General features: G+C 39.2%; 1 protein-coding gene across 4 annotated transcripts in view; it reads left to right on the top strand.

The window, feature by feature from the left end:
• The window catches only part of RNF182 (ring finger protein 182), a 64,068-nt gene that overhangs the window by 19,955 nt on the left and 26,482 nt on the right, over positions 1-17,631 (top strand). For 2 of the 4 annotated variants that reach the window (XM_053904890.1, XM_053904886.1), the window contains exon 2: positions 7,565-7,716. The exons of the other annotated variants lie outside the window; for them this stretch is intronic. The gene's annotated coding sequence lies outside the window, so the exon portion shown is untranslated. The remainder of the gene's footprint in view (positions 1-7,564; positions 7,717-17,631) is intronic. 4 annotated transcript variants of the gene reach the window in all.

The following is a 17,631-nucleotide window of genomic DNA, read 5'->3' as shown; positions in this document are numbered from 1 at the left end:
ATATTCACAAATCTAGTTTATTACACCAGTTGGTTTTTGAATTTTAAATGAACTTTGCTTCCATGGTTAAATCTCACTTGTCTCAGCTGTCTTTTCTGGTATCGCTCAATTCAGCCTGCTAGTACTTTTTAAGAGGATTTTTGTGTCTGTATTAATAACGAGTGTTATGGCTATAGCTTTCTTGTGATATCCTTATCTGGCCTTGGGATCAAGGCACTACTGGCCTCATAGAATGAGTTGGAAAGTGTTCTCTCCTTTATTTTTTGAATGAGTTTGTGAAGAGTGGATTTTGTTTCTTTAAATTTTTGACATCATTCACCAGTGAAGCCATCTGGACTTGGACTTTCCTTTGTGGGAGGATTTTTATTTACCCATTCAATTTTTTTTCCTTGTATAAGTCTATGAACATATAGTTGTTTATATGTCTATGAACATATGTATAAATATATGAATTTATACATATAAGTATATGTTCATAAGTATATGAACATATGTATAAGTCTATGAACATATAGTTGTTTATAATATTCCTTACAAGTCTTTTAATTATATATAGTAGTGATGTTCTCTATTTATTTTGATAATTTGATAATTTATATCTTCTGTTTTACTAGGAGTAGTTTAAGTTTAATTAACTTAGTTGGCTTGCCAATTTTATTTGTTACAAACCAACATTTAGTTTCAGTGGTTTTCACTATTATTTTCTGTTTTCTGGTTCATTGATTTTGTTTTTAATCTTTATTATTTCCTTCTTTCCAGTTGCTTTGGGTTGTTTATTTTTATCTAGTTTCTTAAGGTGGAAGCTTAGGTTTTTAAGACCTTTCTTCTTCTCTGATACAGACATTTATAGCTATAAGTCTTCCTTTCAGTAGGTCCCACCCAGTTTCATGTGTTGTGCTTTCATTTTCATTTAGCTCAAAATATTTTTAAAGTTCTCTTTTGATTTCTTTGATCCAAGTGTCTTGTTTAATTTTCAGATTTTGGGGATTTTCCCTTTTTTTTTTTTTTTTTTTTTTTGTAGATCTCAAATATAGTTCCATTGTGATCAGGGCATATACTTTGATGATTTTAATTTTTTATTTCTTGAGACTTGTTTTGTGGCCAGCCTGTGTTTTATCCTGGAGAATGTTTCATGTGTGTTTGAAAAGAATGTGTATTCTGTACTCACAAAGTAGAGTTTTCTACTAATATCAGTTAGGTTAAGTTGGTTGATAGTTTTATTTATATGTTGACTAACATTGCTGATTTTTGGTTTAGCTGTTCTATCAATTAGTGAGACTGTGGTTTTGAAATCTCCAACTGTTATTGTTGAATTGTCTATTTTTCCTCTCATGACTGTCAGATTGTGCTGAGTTTTGGGGTTTTATTATTAGTTGTATATACATTTATCATTATTATGTCTTTGTATGTACATTTATAATTGTTATGTCTCCCTGATGTACTAGCAGGTTTATTGTTTTAAAATGCCCCTCTTTGTCTCTAGTAATATTTCTTACATTACTGTTCGTTTTGTTTTATATTAATATAGCCATTTCAGCTCACTTGTGTTTGGTTTTAACATGGTATATCTTTCTGTGCTTTGATTTCCAATCTATTTGTACATTAGAACCTGAGGTGTATCCCTTGTAGCTAGCATCTAGTTCAGTTGTGCTTTTCCATTTAGTCAGTCTCTGCTTTTTGAGTGAAATGTCTAGTCCATTTATATTTAATGTAATTATTGCTACGGTTTAATGTCTGCCATTCTACTTATGTTCCATATATCTCCTGTTTCATATCTCTCTTCCCCCTGACTTCCTTTTGCATTATTTGCTTTTTTTTTTTTTTTTTCAACGTTTTTTATTTATTTTTGGGACAGAGAGAGACAGAGCATGAACGGGGGAGGGGCAGAGAGAGAGGGAGACACAGAATCGGAAGCAGGCTCCAGGCTCCGAGCCATCAGCCCAGAGCCTGACGCGGGGCTCGAACTCACGGACCGGACCGCGAGATCGTGACCTGGCTGAAGTCGGACGCTTAACTGACTGCGCCACCCAGGCGCCCCTGCATTATTTGCTTTTTAGTTGGCTGTTTGTCTGTTGATTTTTAAATTATGCTTGTTTTTTTTCCTGTTGTTACGATCTTAGTGGGATTGCAATATGTGTCCTAATTTAATTTATGTGTACTTCACATTAATAGTAACTTAATTCCATTAAAATATAGAAGCCTTGTTCCAATAGTTCTCTTTTTCCTCTCTTTCCTTGGGGTTCTTATTGTCATATATATTATGTCATATATATATATGTCATATATATATATATGTCACATATATATATAATTATATATACTAAGAACTAAACAATTATATTTCTAAATATTTCAAACTCAACAATGTTATAATTATTGCTTTATACCATTTTATGTATTTTAAAGAAAATAAGAGAAAAAATGGGAAAAATAGTTTTTATACATTTTGTATTACCTACATACTTAGCATTTGGAACACTTCTCATTTTTTCTGGCCAGTTCAAGTCGATGTCTGATGTCATTCTCTTCCACCTTGAAGGATTTCCTTCAGTGTTTCTTGTAAGACAGGTCTCTGCTAGGAACAAATTCAGACTTTCTTCTGAGAAATTTTTCATCTTCTTTTTTTTTAATATTAAAAGTTTTTATTTATTTATTAAGTAATCTCCACACTCACTGTGGGGCTTAAACTCACGACTCCAAGATCATGAGTCGCACGCTCCTCCGACTGAACCACCCAGATGCCCTTTCGTGCTCCCTGCCTAGTGCAGAGACAGACCTGGGACTCAAGTCTCATAACCATGAGGTCATGACCTGAGCAGAAGTCAAGAGTCAACTGCTTACCTGACTGAGCCACCCAGGCGCCTTGGGAAGTCAATTGTTAATCTCTTTGTTCCTTTGTACATGATGGATGTTTTTTTCCCTTGCCGTTTTCAAGATTTTATCATTTTGTCTTTCAACAATTTGACTGAGACGTGCCCTTGTGTGGATCTCTGTATTTACCTTCGTTGGGATTCATTGAGCTTTTAGATTTATAAGTTAATTTTTTTTACATCAGATTTGGAAAATTTGGGGGCCAGTATATCTTCAAATATATTCTTTTGTTCCTTTCTCTGCTTACCGTGTGACTCCCCCATTACATGTATATTGGCATACTTGATGTTGTCTGATATTGGGTAATATTTCTTTATCTTAGTATTACTGATTTTTTGTTTGTTTTGTGGCTATCTCAAATGTACCCTTTGATCTCCTCAGCTGAATTTTTCCTTTCAGTTATTATAATTGCCAACTCCTGAGTTTCTGTTTGGCTCTTTTAAAGTAATATCTCTTTGTTGAGAGTCTCCATTTGTTTAGCCGCTGTTGTCATATTTTTCTTTGATTCTTTGAACTTTTAAGAAAAAGTTCTATACGTGTGTTTCTAATAGCAGCATGAGGTCTTTGCTAAATCTAATACTTGGGCTCACTCAGAGACAGTTTTTATTGATTCCCTTTTTTTCCCCTCCTGACTATAGGTCACACTTTCTTGTCTTTTTTTTTTTTTTTTTTTTTTTGCATATCTTAAACATTTTTGTTTGAACACTAGACATTTTGAATAACATACCGTGGCAACTATGGATTGTGACTTATTTCTCCCTGAGGGTGGTGGTGGTGGTTTTATTTTGTTTGTGATTAGTAACTTAACTGGCCTAAATTTGTGAAATCTGTCTCCCCGTGATCTGTGGCTGATGTCTCCATTCAGTTCGTTTTCTCATCTTCTGTTTTTGAAAGCCTGGCTCCCTGGGGACCTTTCCGGAGTCTGCCTCGCTGGGGCTACCGCCAAAGATTAGTCAGAGGTTGTGCTCAAATATCTCCAGTCTGGAAGGCTGCCACTGTGCCCAGGTGAATCTGCAGGTGGACTGGGGGGCTCCGTTCACAGTTCAGACTGCTTTCAAGTTTTCCCTCGCTGCTACTCCCACTGGGCGCTCTGAGGTCTTCTGTATGCGTGGATCTAGGCCCTGTCGACCATGAACGTTTTAGCGTGTTAAACTCTAGTCTCTACTATGGATGTACTCAGCCTCTGGTCAACCCAGGCCACGTGGAGTGCTTTTCACGCCTCCCTTTGGCCTCTTGAACACCGTATCTGGCTAGTCTGCCGGAGCATGGCTTGCCCTAAGCAGAATTGTTACTTTCGGGTAGTGAAGCTGCTCCCTCTTGGCTTGTGACCGAAATGACCACTTTTCAACAGCAGTTTCATATCACGTGAGCCTCCTTGACAGGAGCGGTGAAGCCACTGTTTCTCTTAGCTGGGTAGGCCTTTGACATGCTGAGGGGGGGTACAGGTTGAAGGGAGCAGCCCCAGACAAGAGCACTACGGCATGTATGGTAATTTCACCTTAGGTCGCTCGTTTTCACGGATAAACGCTTCTCATTTGGTTGTACGCGGAGATTTCCAGAGCGCTGGAACGATTGTTTTTGACAGTTTTGAGCCGCTTTATGGTGGCTTGGTGGGGAGAGGGTTTACCAGCCTCCTCACTCCATCATGCCCACGTGATTCTGTTCTGGTTACTGTATCTTTGAGATTCACAATCTCTATTTGATCTTTACTTTCTTTTTCCTTTTTCAAGTTTTTATTTATTTATTTAGAGATGCACGCTCGTGAGATTTACTTGATTCTTTTTCCTTTTTAAAGTTTTTATTTATTTATTTATTTATTTATTTATTTATTTATTTATTTATATAGAGATGCACGCACGTGAGATTTACTTGATTCTTTCTTTTTCCTTTTTAAAGTTTTTATTTATTTATTTATTTAGAGATGCACGCACGTGAGATTTACTTGATTCTTTCTTTTTCCTTTTTCAAGTTTTTATTTATTTATTTAGAGATGCACACACGTGAGATTTACTTGATTCTTTCTTTTTCCTTTTTAAAGCTTTTATTTATTTATTTATTTAGAGATGCATGCACGTGAGATTTACTTGATTCTTTCTTTTTCCTTTTTAAGCTTTTTATTTATTTATTTATTTATTTATTTAGAGATGCATGCACGTGAGATTTACTTGATTCTTTTTCCTTTTTAAAGTATTTATTTATTTATTTATTCAGAGATGCATGCACGTGAGATTTACTTGATTCTTTCTTTTTCCTTTTTAAAGTTTTTATTTATTTGAGAGTGATGGCACATGTGCGTGTGAGCGGGGTAGGGGCAGAGAGAGAGAGGGAGAGAGAGAGAGAGAGAGAGGAGACAGAGGAGACAGAGAATCCCACGCTGAGTGTAGAGTCTGACGTGGGATTCAGGCCCGCGGTCATGAGATCATGACCTGAGCTGAAATGAAGAGTCAGACACGTACCCGAGTGAAGCACCCAGGCACTCCGCTTTTTTTCCTTTTGGACACAGATTTGCAGTTCTCTGGTGAAACTCTTCAATTGTCCTCTATTTTCTTGAACATATTAATCATTGTGCTTCTAGTGTCCATATCTGATAACTTCAGTATTTGAATCACCAGTGGGTCATTTTCTCTTGTCTCCTCTCTCCCCGGGTTTTAGGCATTTGGTCTCATCCCCTAGCATGCGTGATCTTTGTGATAGAATGTCAGGACAGTGTATTTGAAGAAATTGTGGAAGCCCTGTTTGATGTTGTTTTTCCTTTGGAAGACAGGGTAGGGGTAACCTATTTTTATTTAGTCAGGACTTGAAGAAAGAATCTGATTCTCAGTTTTATTCTCTTTGAAGGATATTTGGCTCTTGGTTTTCCTCTATTCCTAGGACATAGCCCTTTAGATTCCAAGTACAAACCCGAGGTGTTTACTGGGACCTTCTTCTTTGCTAACCCCGGGCTCTACTTTCTTTTTCCTGGACCCTACAAATCTCCCAGAAACTCTGCTTGGTATTTTAGCTTCACACATGCCACTTTCTCTTTGCTTTTCTGGCTTCTCATATCACACAGCTTTGGAAACTTGAAGGGAGACGTTGTGTAGACTGTTGATCTTGCTCCTCTGTACTTTTCTTTTTTGGTGGATCTCGGCTCTTCCAGTCCCATCTGCTTTGGTAAACTTGAACTCTAATTTTTGAGCATAGCTCAGTAAGCTAGAATTTTTGAGTCACTGCTGTCTCTTTGGCTTCCTGGCCCCTGAGTGTGCAAAGAAATTGGCAAATGCCTTGATCATCCACAGCGGCAGGGAGTGTCAGACTCACTTCAGAATTTCTCTTCTCTCCGGGGTCTCCCTCTTTCGAGTCCTGGTTGCTTTGGTTGCTCTCTGAAAATTTGAACAGTTTTTTGCTTTTGTAAGTTTTATCCAGCTTTTCTTCCTGGAGGGTTGACCTGATATGAACTATTTCCCTCTTTATGGAAGCGGATCTCCAAAAGCATTCTTCAGCATCATTGCTTTACTTGACCTAAGTTGAGTTGTAATTTTGCTCTCTAGGTCAGAGTCTTTTCTTAGAACCGTCAGAGTGTCTCTCCAAGATAAAGACTAGGTGGGAAAGTTAAAAACTTATTTTGCAAAATTTGAACCAGGGAACTTCTAGTCAATCTTAATCAATAGCTAAGAGACTACACGGTTTTGCATAAAAGGACAAACTGACCTGCGATGTTGTTATAATACTGGTCTTTTGAATACTTTCTCTTGAACCAATTAATTCTTTATTACTTCTTGCAGTAAAATCAATGAAATATATAAATCAGCTTTACAAAAATTTGATAATGACTTTGGGGTAGATCTTTATTTGCAATTTGTGGAATATTAAGATCAATTTTATTTGAATTTATTGTTAGGAAAACACACGTATTTATCCTGACTCATTAATGTCAAATTATTATTATTATTTTTTTCTAGTTTTTAGTGAAATGACACGGAATGCTTAATTTTTAATGCTGGTATCTTTAGGATTTAATACTTTGTATTATAAAAATGAAAATCAATCTTGATAATAGCTTTTAAAAGTTATTAGGTGCGATTAATTGTATCAAATATACCACTCTGGTGGGGGGATGTTGATGATGTGGGGGCTGTGCTTGTGTGGGGGCGGGGAGTAGATGGGAAATCTCTGTACCTTCCTCTCAATTTCACGATGAACCTTAAACTGCCCTAAAAAAATAGGTTTTGGGGAGCCTGGATGGCTCAGTCGGTTGAGCGTCTGACTTCGGCTCAGGTTATGATCTCATGGTCTGTGAGTCAAGCCCTGCATCAGGCTCGCTGCTGTCAGCCTGTCAACGCAGAGCCAGCTTCACATCCTCTGTCCCCCCTCTCTACCCCTCCCCTGCTTGTGCTCTCCCCAAAATAAATAAATATTACAAAAAGTAAAGTTTTCAGGAAAATTACTGGATTCCCAGAAATTACATTTACCTACTCTGATATACCAGATACAGTGCTGGATAAACGTTTGAATTATTAAGTGTAAATTAACAACCTAAATACGTTAGGTGCCATTTTCCTATATACCCCTGTAGTAAACAACCAATATTGCCATGAGCTGTAATGATCTTAAGTACATGTTTTTGATAGGCATTGATGTTGAACGAACAGAGGCTCAAAAGTTGAGGCTAAAACATTTTAAAATAAATTTTGTTGTTTTTGTTGTTGGGCAGGGGCAGGGGCAGAGACAGAGGGAGACACAGAATCCGAAGCAGGCTCCAAGCTGTGAGCTGTCAGCACGGGGCCCGACGTGGGGCTCGAACTCACAGACCGCGAGATCATGAGCTGAGCCGAAGTTGGACTCCTAACTGACTGAGCCACCCAGGTACCCCAAAGCAGATTTTAGTCAGTACTACTGCAGTAGAGGAGAAAGACTTCAATGTAAACCGAAGCCAACAAACAGCACTGTAACAAAAGGCAGGAGGCCTTTTCCAGCCTGGGATGTGCCAAAGGAAAGGTTTCAAAAGTCTTTAAGAGGAGTCCGTCTGTAGGGTTAGGCTATCTGGATCGCCTGGCAATCCTCTGGAGGAGAAATCACCTTCTCATATCTTTAGGACAGGAGGTAGTTTTGCAGATGGGAGAGAGGTGCCCACCCCAGTTAGGCTGTTGCCCTCACACAGAAGCTGGGGGTCAGGAGAGCTACCTCCCGGGATATTTGCATTTCAAAGAGCTGGCTTCCAGGTCCTTAAGGAGACATTTCTGGGTGGTAGCAGATGAACCTCTCATAGGGGGCAGCACAAGGACTGACGAGATTGTAAGCCTTTTAAAGTAAGTGCTCTAACAGAAGGGAGATCCGTAGCCCGTTGCCAGGCTTTGGCTGGAGCACACAGTCCATTCTTCTGGCGACGTGAGCTTTCTTAGGCAGATGGTTTAGGGACTTGGGGTCCTCATTCTAGGAACAAGGCCTGGAGCTAATAGAAACTATTCTCGTGATTAAGTCTCTTAGGGCGGGGGATGAAATCATTTGTGCTGAAAGTTGCAGTTCTCATAGGCCAAGGTTGAGGCCTGATTGAGGAGAGGGCTCAGAGGAGCCTGAACAAAGCTTGGTCAAAGAGAGAGTCCCATCACACACAGGGCAACCAGCGTACTTTATGAATGGAAATCGAAGGTGAAAGCAAAAATGGGGTAGAAATCAGGGATACCTAGAGTTTAATATCCAGTTCTAGCTAGGGGAAAAGGAACTAATGTGTGTTTAACCAGGCACATGACATCTGTCATTTTTACTTAATCCTTCTAATAACGCTGTGAGGTCCATACTGTCTCCATGTTAAATCATGAGGCTCAGACATTTTAGGTAACGTGATCAAGGTCATCTAGTTAGTGACTGCAGGAGTTGGGAGTTCAGACCCAGATTCATTTGACTTCAAAGTGCCAATACATCGTAATACGTGCTTTTCAACATGTATTTTAATCTTATTATGTAGCAACATGCTTTTCTTAGAAATAATTTACATTAATAACAGCATCGATAAGCTGTTTACTGTGTGCCAAACCCTAAGAAGAAAATTTAGCAAGGCTTAATAAACATTCAGTGAGAAAGTAGGAGTGTTAATAGTGCTTTGTGGGGATATAAATGCTCTCAGTTGTCTCGGGAACTACTGTCAACACCCCAATACATATGGAAAAGCTGCTCTGGATCACAACTCCCAGTAGTGCTTGAAACAGGAAGGTCTCTGGCCATCAAGCCCAGACTCTTAACTTCTTAGATGAAAAAGCCATGAGCCAGAAAGGTTAAGTGATTTCCCCCAAGTGATTTACTCAGGATCCCAGAGCTTGCTTCAGAGAACTGGAACTGGTGGGGGGTGGGAGGGAGGGGAGGGTGGGTGATGCGTAGTGAGGAGGGCACCTTTTGGGATGAGCACTGGGTGTTGTATGGAAACCAATTTGACAATAAATTTCATATATTGAAAAAAAAAAAACAAAAAAAACTGGAATTGGTTTAACCAGAAATTATCGTGGCCCAATTTGGGGATTTACCCTAAGAGGTCATTATCGCTGAATGTATTTATCCAATGGCAAACTGCCACAGTGTTGCCCCTGCATTCTTCTGGAAAATAACCTTAAGAGGTGAAATTGCCTGTAGGTGGAGGTGACAGTGACTCAGCCGTGTCCTGGGGAGCCCCAGCAGGTGACTTAGCAGATCTCTGTGTCAGACACTTCTGCCTGAATCTGTTAAATCTCTTTTGAGTGACACCTCCCCCCCCCTCCCCCCCCCGCCCCGCAACACTATAGTTTAGGCAAAAATAAAGTAATAGGATAATGATAACAAAACAACCAACACAGAGCTAAAAAAGCAGACCTTGATTTTTTTTCTTTTTGCCTAAATATGTCCATTACAGTGTTTTAAAAATTTTAAAGATTGAAATAATACCACGTCTCTTCTGTCGAAACATTAATTGATGCTGTTTTGGGTGTGAAATAGTAAATCGGGTTTTTTCCCCTTATTCTTTTCCATCATTGCCATGCCTGAATTTCATCTCGACAGTTTTCCTTAGCTTGCGCGTGTGTGCGTGCGTGCACGCTAAAATAACCATTAAAAAAACTGTAGCAAGAATGCTTAACAAGAGATCACCCTTTTTACGACTTTTTAAGTCTGTAGCACCACATTTGTTGACTCTAGGTTCAGTGTTGTTTTCTAGAACTTACTCATCTTGCTTAACTAACTTGCGACTGTTGATCAGTAACTCCTGATTTCCCTCTCCCTACTATTCCACTCTGATTCTATGAAGTTGACTGCTGTAGATACTTCCTATAAGTGAAATCATGCAGAATTTGCCTTTCTGTGATTGGTTTATTTCACTTTAATCCATGTTGCTGAAAATGGTAGAATTTCCTTCTTTTTGTGGCTGAATAGTATTCCATTGTGTATGTATATGTATACGTGTATGTACATGTATATGTATATATACCACTTCTTTATCCATTCATCCATCGATAGGTTGTTTCCACATCTTGGCTGTTGTGAATAGTACTGTGGTGAACATGAGGTGCTCATATCTCTTCAAGATCTTGATTTCAGTTCTTCTGGATGAATTCCCGGAAGTGGGATTGCTGGATCATGTGGTAGTTCTATTTTTAACTCTCTGAGGGACCTCCATGATGTTTTTCATGGTGGCCACGCCATTTTGCATTCCTCCCAACAGTGTGCAAGGGGTTCCAATGTCTTTACATCCTTGTCAACGCTTGATATTTTGTTGTTTTTTTTCTTTTTTTAACAGTTGATATTTTCTGATTTTTTGATACGAGCCATGCTGACAGGTATGAAGTGATATCTCAGTGGGGTTTTGATTTGCTTTTCCTTGATTAGTAGCATTGAATATTTTCTCATATACCTGTTGGCTGTTTGCATGTCTTCTTTGGGAATGTGTCCATTCAAGTCCTCAGCTTTTTTTTTTTTTTTTTTTTTTTTTTGAGAGAGAGCGCACACCTGGGCAGGGGAGGGCCAGAGGGTGAGGGAGAGAGAATCTCAAGCAGGCTCCACCCCCAGTGCAGACATCGACGTAACCAAGAGTCAGGTGCTTAACCAATTGAGCCACCTAGGTGCCCCTGTTAGCCTATTTTTTAATCAGATTGTTAGTTTTTTGCCGTTGAGTTGTAGGATTTCCTAATATATTTTGGATATTAACTCCTTATCGGAAACCTGATTTGCCATTTTCTCCAATTCTGTAGGTTGCCTTTCACTCTGTTCATTGTTTCCTTTGCTGTGCAGAAGCTTTCCAGTGCGTGTAGTCCCACTTTTTCCTCTGCCTTTTTTGGTGTCCCTTTCATTCTGGTGATACCAGTGGATCCCTGGGTATGGAAACCTTGGGTGACTCTTCATACCATTTAGCCACACAGTGGACAGGTGAGTTACTAGTGAAGATGTGGAAAGAGGGGTTAGCACTGCACTGGGTGTGAGTGTGTGTGTGGTTGTTAATAACCAGTGAGCATGAGTGAGTAGGAGAGCACTGAACTGATATGGGAGTTTGGGGTTGTGAGAGTCGGTCGCAAGAGAAGTAAAGGGCCTGTGGGGACCGGGGTGGAGGCAGATGCCAGTCTTTTGCTTTCATGGAGTCATGGTATAGGCAATAGGAAACCCCCAAAGATGGTGGAAGTCAGGGCCACTTGAGCAAGTTCACCTAGGAGAGAAAAGTGCAAAATCAGGATGCTCTCACTACCACAAATGATATTAAGGGGTAGGAATGAGGAACACAGAAACGTGCAGCTCCCCCTTCTTTGCATTGTTCCCTGAGCATCCTTTGGGCCTTTGTCCTGTGGCGTTTACCCTCCGTACTGTAATAGCTGAGTTACTTACTGGGCTCCACATCTAGATTATAGATCACCTGAAGGTAAGATCATTGCCAGCACCTAGCACATGGGCCATGTTATAGTAAGCATTCAATACATATACGGTTTATGAACAGATACGTGTGGTGGATGGACAGAAGAGAAACAAAACAATCACGAACACATACGTTGGAAGTGGAGACAAAAAGCTTTGCTAATTGTATGAATTTTTATCTTTTTATTATGAAAAGGTTTAAACATAGGCAAAAGTAGAGAAAATGGCAGAATGAATCCCTTTTTACTACTCAGCCTTTGACAGTGATCAACACATGGCCAATCTTGGGGTGCCTGGGTGGCTCAGTTGGTTAAACGTCTGACTTGGGCTCAGGTCATGACCTCACTGTTCAAGAGTTTGAGCCCCGCGTTGGCCCTGTGCTGACAGCTCAGAGCCCGGAGCCTGCTTCCCATTCTGTGTTTCCTTCTCTTTCTGCCCCTCCCCCGCTCATGCTCTGTCTCTCTCTGTCTCTCAAAAATAATAGATAAAAACGTTAAAAACTGTCTTAAAAAAAAAAGATGGCCAATCTTGCTTCATTTATCTGCCCCTTCCCCATTGGATTATTCTGCACAAAGCCGAGATTATGGGGAAGGGGCAGAGACAGAGGGAGAGAGAGAATCCCAAGCAGGCTCCACACTGTCAGCACGGAGTCTGATGTGGGGCTCGATCTCGTGCACCGCAAGGTAATGACCTGAGCCACAATCAAGAGTTGGACACTCAACCAACTGAGCCACCCAAGCGCGCCAAGAGACTTGCCTTTTTAAAAAGTCTAATCACAACACTATTAATACACCAGGACACAGTGCAGTAATTCCTTACTGCTGTTAAATATTGGATTCGTATTCAGATTTGCCTGATTTGTCTTGTAAATTTTTTGTCCAGATGGTATGTTAGAATCAGAATCCAAATAAGGACTATACATGCGTTCAGTTGACAAATCTCTTAGGACCTTTCTTCTTGTACATTTTTTATTTAACGTCCCATTAGTTAACATACAGTGTAATATTAGTTTCAGGTGTATAGTATAGTGATTCGACACTTCCATACATCATTGGTGCTCATCACAAGTGCTCTCCTTAATCCCCATCATCTATTTAACCGATCCCCCCCCTCCCCCCACCTCGCCTCTGGTAACCATCGGTTTGCTCTCTAGAGTTAAAGAGTCTGTGTCTTGGTTTCCCTCTCTCTCACTCTCTTTTTTCCCCTTTGCTTGTTTGTTTTGTTTCTTAAAATCTACATATGAGTGAAATCATATGGTATCTGTCTTTCTCTGACTGACTGATTTCACTTAATACTCTCCAGCTCTGTCCATGTTGATGTAAATGGCAAGACTTCACTTTTTTAATGGCTTAATTATATATATATATATATATATATATATATATATATATATATATATATTCCCACCAACAGTGCAAGAGGGTTCCCCTTCCTCCATATCCTTGCCAACACCTCTTGTTTCTTGCGTTGATTTTAGCCGTTCTGACAGATGTGAGGTGATATCTCATTGTAGATTTGTATTTCTCTGATGATCAGTCATGTTGAGCATCTTTTCATGGGTCTGTTGACCACCTGTATGTCTTCTTTGGAAAAATGTCTATTCATGTCTTCTCCCCATTTTAATTGGATTATTTGTTTTTTGGGTGTCGAATTTTATAGGTTCTTTATAGATTTTGGGTGCTAACCCTTTATCAGATATGTCGTTGACAGATACCTCCTCCCATTCTGTAGGGTACCTTTGAGTTTTGTTGATTGTTTCCTTCACTGTGCAAATACTTTTTATTTTGATGAAGTCCCAATAGTTTATTTTTGCTTTTGTTTCTCTTGCCTCAGGAGACACATCTAGAAAGAAGTTGCTATGGCTGATGTCAGAGCTTTCTGCCTGTGTTCTCCTCTGGAGAACCTTGTCTCACATTTAGGTCTTTCATCCATTTTGAATTTATTTTTGTCTATGGTATAAGAAAGGGGTCCAGGTTCGTTCTTCTGCATGTTTTCCCAGCACTATTTGTTGATATTCTTTCCTACTTTGCCGAAGATTAATTGACCATATGGTTGTGGGTTCAAATCTCTTAGGACTTTTTCATCTATAGATTCACCTTTCCCTTTTCCTTGCATTTTATGTATTGAAGAGGCCAGATCCTCTGTCTGTAGGATTTCCCACAGTGTGGATTTTTACTGATTGTATCCCCATGGCGTAGTTTAATTTGTTTTTCTATCTGCCGTCTTTCCTGTAAACTGCTAATTAGAACCAGAGGTTTGATCAGAGTTTTAATTTTTTGGCAAGAAGACTTCAGAGGTGGGGTATATGTACTTTCTAATGCATGGCCTCCCGGGCACATAATACCTTGTCCCCCGCCTTTGAGACTTAAAGCTTCACCAGTGAGCACAGGTGTTGTCATTATAAGCTTTCTCATCTGCTTTTTGCCGAGTGGTGTTAGCAACCATTGATCATTATCGTCAAGATTATCAGGGGTTAGCAAACTTTTTCCGTAAGGGCTGAATAGTGAGTGTTTTCAGCTTTGCAGACCATATGGTCACTGTCATTCTGGTGTGACAGCGACTGTAGGCAATATGTAAATGATGGACGTGGCTGTGTTCCTGTAAAACTTTATTTACCAGATTCCATTTGGCCTGCTAGCCAAACTTATTTGCCAACTCTTCTGACCTACATCAGTTATTTCATTAGGGGTGTGCAAAATAATATAATAATTCTATCATTCTCTGTTTATTAATTGAAGTGCTTCTAGAAAGAGGAATTTTGCCTCATCAATTATTAAGGAGCAGTTTGTAAAGGAAAGGGAAGATAAATGCACGAGTCTTTCCCTTTATTTATTATCTATTTTCAGAACAATTGATTCTTAGCATCTTCCAAAGGTGACCAGTTCGTTCTTTTAAGTGTCATCATGAAATTATGGATATTAAACATATTTGATATTTCAGTCTTCCTAGACTGAGGCCCTGTAGATACACAGGAGAACCCTATGGCTGGTGTCTGTTAGGAGTCACAGTGCAGCCGTGTGGTACTTCTGAGGCCCTGAGAGCTCCCTGGCGGAATGTCTCAGTTGTAGTTTTTTTAAAAATTGAGGTACAATTGGCAAAAATTGCATTATTTAGTTATTATATTAGCCATTAACTAATTAACTATTAATAATTAACTACTAACTAATATTATATTAGTTTCAGGTGTACAACATAGTGATTTGACATTTCTATACGTTGCAAAGATGGTCACTGCGATGAGTCTTGTCACCATCTGTCACCTTACAGAGTTAACACAGGGTTATCGACTATATTCCCCATGCTGCCCATTACATCCCCGGGACTTATTTACTTTATAAATGAAAGTTTGTACTTAATCCCCTTCACCCATTTCACTCCCATCCCCAACACCTTTGCCCTCTGGCAGCCACCTATCTTTGTATCTATGAGTCTGGGTTTTGTTTTGTTTGTTTATTTTTTTTAGATTTCAATATAAGTGAAGTCACGTGGCATTTGTCTTATTTCACTTAGCATAATTCCCTTAAGATCCGTCGCATTGTCACGAATGGTACCATTTCATTCTTTTTTATGGCTGAGTAGTATTCCATTGTATGTGTGCAAACACACACACACACACACACACACACACACACACATCTTCTTTATTCATTCATCCGTGGATAGGCACGTAGGTTGTTGCCGTATCTTAGCTGTTCTAAATGATGCTACAGTGAACATAGGGGTGCATGTATCTTTTCGAATCAGTGTTTTCATTTTTGTTCAGATAGATACTCAGGAGGGGAATTGCTGGATCATATGGTAGCTGGATTTTTAATTTTTCAGAGATCCTCCATACTGTGTTCCAGAGTGGCTGCCCTTGTTTACGTTTCCACCAACAGGGCACAAGGATTCCATTTTCTCCCCATCCTCACCACCAACTTGGTATTTCTTGTCTTTTTCATTCTAGCCATTCTGACAGGTGTGAGGTGATACCTGATTGTGGTTTTGGTTTGCATTTCCTTCATGATTGGTGATATTGAGCATCTTTTTCATGTGCCTGTTATCCATCTGTATGTCTCTGGAAAAATGTCTATCTAGATTTTCTGCCCATTTTTAAATTGGATTCTTTGGACTGTGTTTTGTTTTGTGTTTATTATTGGGTCATATGAGTTTATAAAATATATTTTGGATATTAACCCCTTATCAGATGCATAATTTGCAAATATCTTCTCCCATTCAGTAGGCTGCCTTTTCATTGTGTTTTTTTTTATAAAATTTTTTTAAACGTTTATTTATTTTTGAGACAGAGACAGAGCATGAACAGGGGAGGGGCAGAGAGAGAGGGAGACACAGAATCTGAAACAGGCTCTGGGCTCTGTGCTGACAGCTCAGCGGGGCTTGAACTCACGGACCGTGAGATCATGACCTGAGCCGAAGTCGGACGCTTAACCGACCAAGCCACCCAGGCTCCCCTCATTGTGTTGATGTGTGTGTTTCCTTCCCTGCGCAGAAGATTTTTAGTTTGATGTAATCCCATTTATGTTTGCTTGCCTTTTTCTTGCCTTTGGAGTCAGATCTTTAAAAACAATCATAGGACTAATGTCAAGGAACTTGCTGTCTAGATTTTCTTCTAGGGATTTTATGGTTTTTGGCTTCACATTCAAGTCTTTAATCCATTTTGAGTTGATTTTTATATATGGTATAACATAGTGGCCTGGTTTTATTCTTTTGCCTGTAGCTGTCTGTTTTTCCCGACATTTATTAAAGAGATGGTTCCTTAAATGTTGCATATTCTTGCCTCCTTTGTCATAACTTAATTGTCCATATAAGCATGGGTTTATTTATGGACTCTCTATTCTGTTCCAGTGACCAGTGTGTCTGTTTCCATGCCAATGCCGTATTGTTTAGACAGTATAGCTTTGTGGTATAGTTTGAAATCAGGGACTGTGGTATCTCCAGCTTTGTTATTCTTTCTCAAGATTGTTTTGGCTATTTGGAGTCTTTACGGTTCCATACAGGTTTTAGGATTCTTTGTTCTAGTTCTATGAAAAATGTCATTGGAATTTGGGTACAGATTGCCTTGAATCTGTAGATTGCTTTGGGCAGTATGAACATTTTAACAATATTACCGCTTTCAGAGGCACCTGGGTGGCTCTGTTAATTAAGCGTCTGGCTCTTGTCATGATCGCACAGTTTCGTGAGTTAAAGCCTCGTCTTCCTGCTTTGGATTCTCCCTTTCTCTCTGCCCCTCCCCTGCTCGCACTGTCTCAGTCTCTCTCAAAATAAATACATAAATATTTTTAAAAAGTTAAAAAATATGACTTCTTTCAATCCATGAGCATGGATTATATTTCTATTTATTTCTGCCTCAGTTTCTTACAGTTTTCAGTATAAGTCTTTCAGTCTTTCACCTCCTAGGTTAAGTTTATTCCTAGGTATTTTATTCTTTTTCATGTGATTGTAAATGGGAACATTTTCTTGATTTCTCTTTCTGATAGTTCACGATTAGTGTATAGAAATACAACTGATTTTCGTATATTCATTTTGAAACCTGCAATTTTACTGAATTCATTTATTCTAACAGTTTTTTGGTGGAGCCTGTAAATTTTTCTACATATAGTATCATGTCATCTACAAATAATGACACTTTTACTTCCTCCTTTACAATTTGCATGCCTGTTATTTCTTTTCTTGTCTAACTTGTCGCTAGGACTTCCAACGCCATGGTGAGTAAGGCTGAGGATAGTGGGTATCCTTGTCTTTTCTTAACCTTAGAGGAAAAGCTTTCAGCTTTTCATGGTTGAGTGTGATGTTAGTTGTGGGTTTGTCATATATGGCCTTACGTATGTTCCTTCTATACCCACTTTGTTGAGAGTTTTTATCGTAATTCAGTGTTGAATTTTGTCAAGTGCTTTTTCCATATCTACTGAGATGATCAAA

This window comes from Panthera pardus, unplaced genomic scaffold (genome assembly GCF_024362965.1).
Source record: "Panthera pardus isolate Hobbes unplaced genomic scaffold, ASM2436296v1 HiC_scaffold_17, whole genome shotgun sequence".
In the NCBI taxonomy this organism is placed as follows: domain Eukaryota; kingdom Metazoa; phylum Chordata; class Mammalia; order Carnivora; family Felidae; genus Panthera; species Panthera pardus.
Note: the sequence above shows the minus strand (reverse complement) of the source record. Positions and strands in the feature narration are given on the sequence as shown.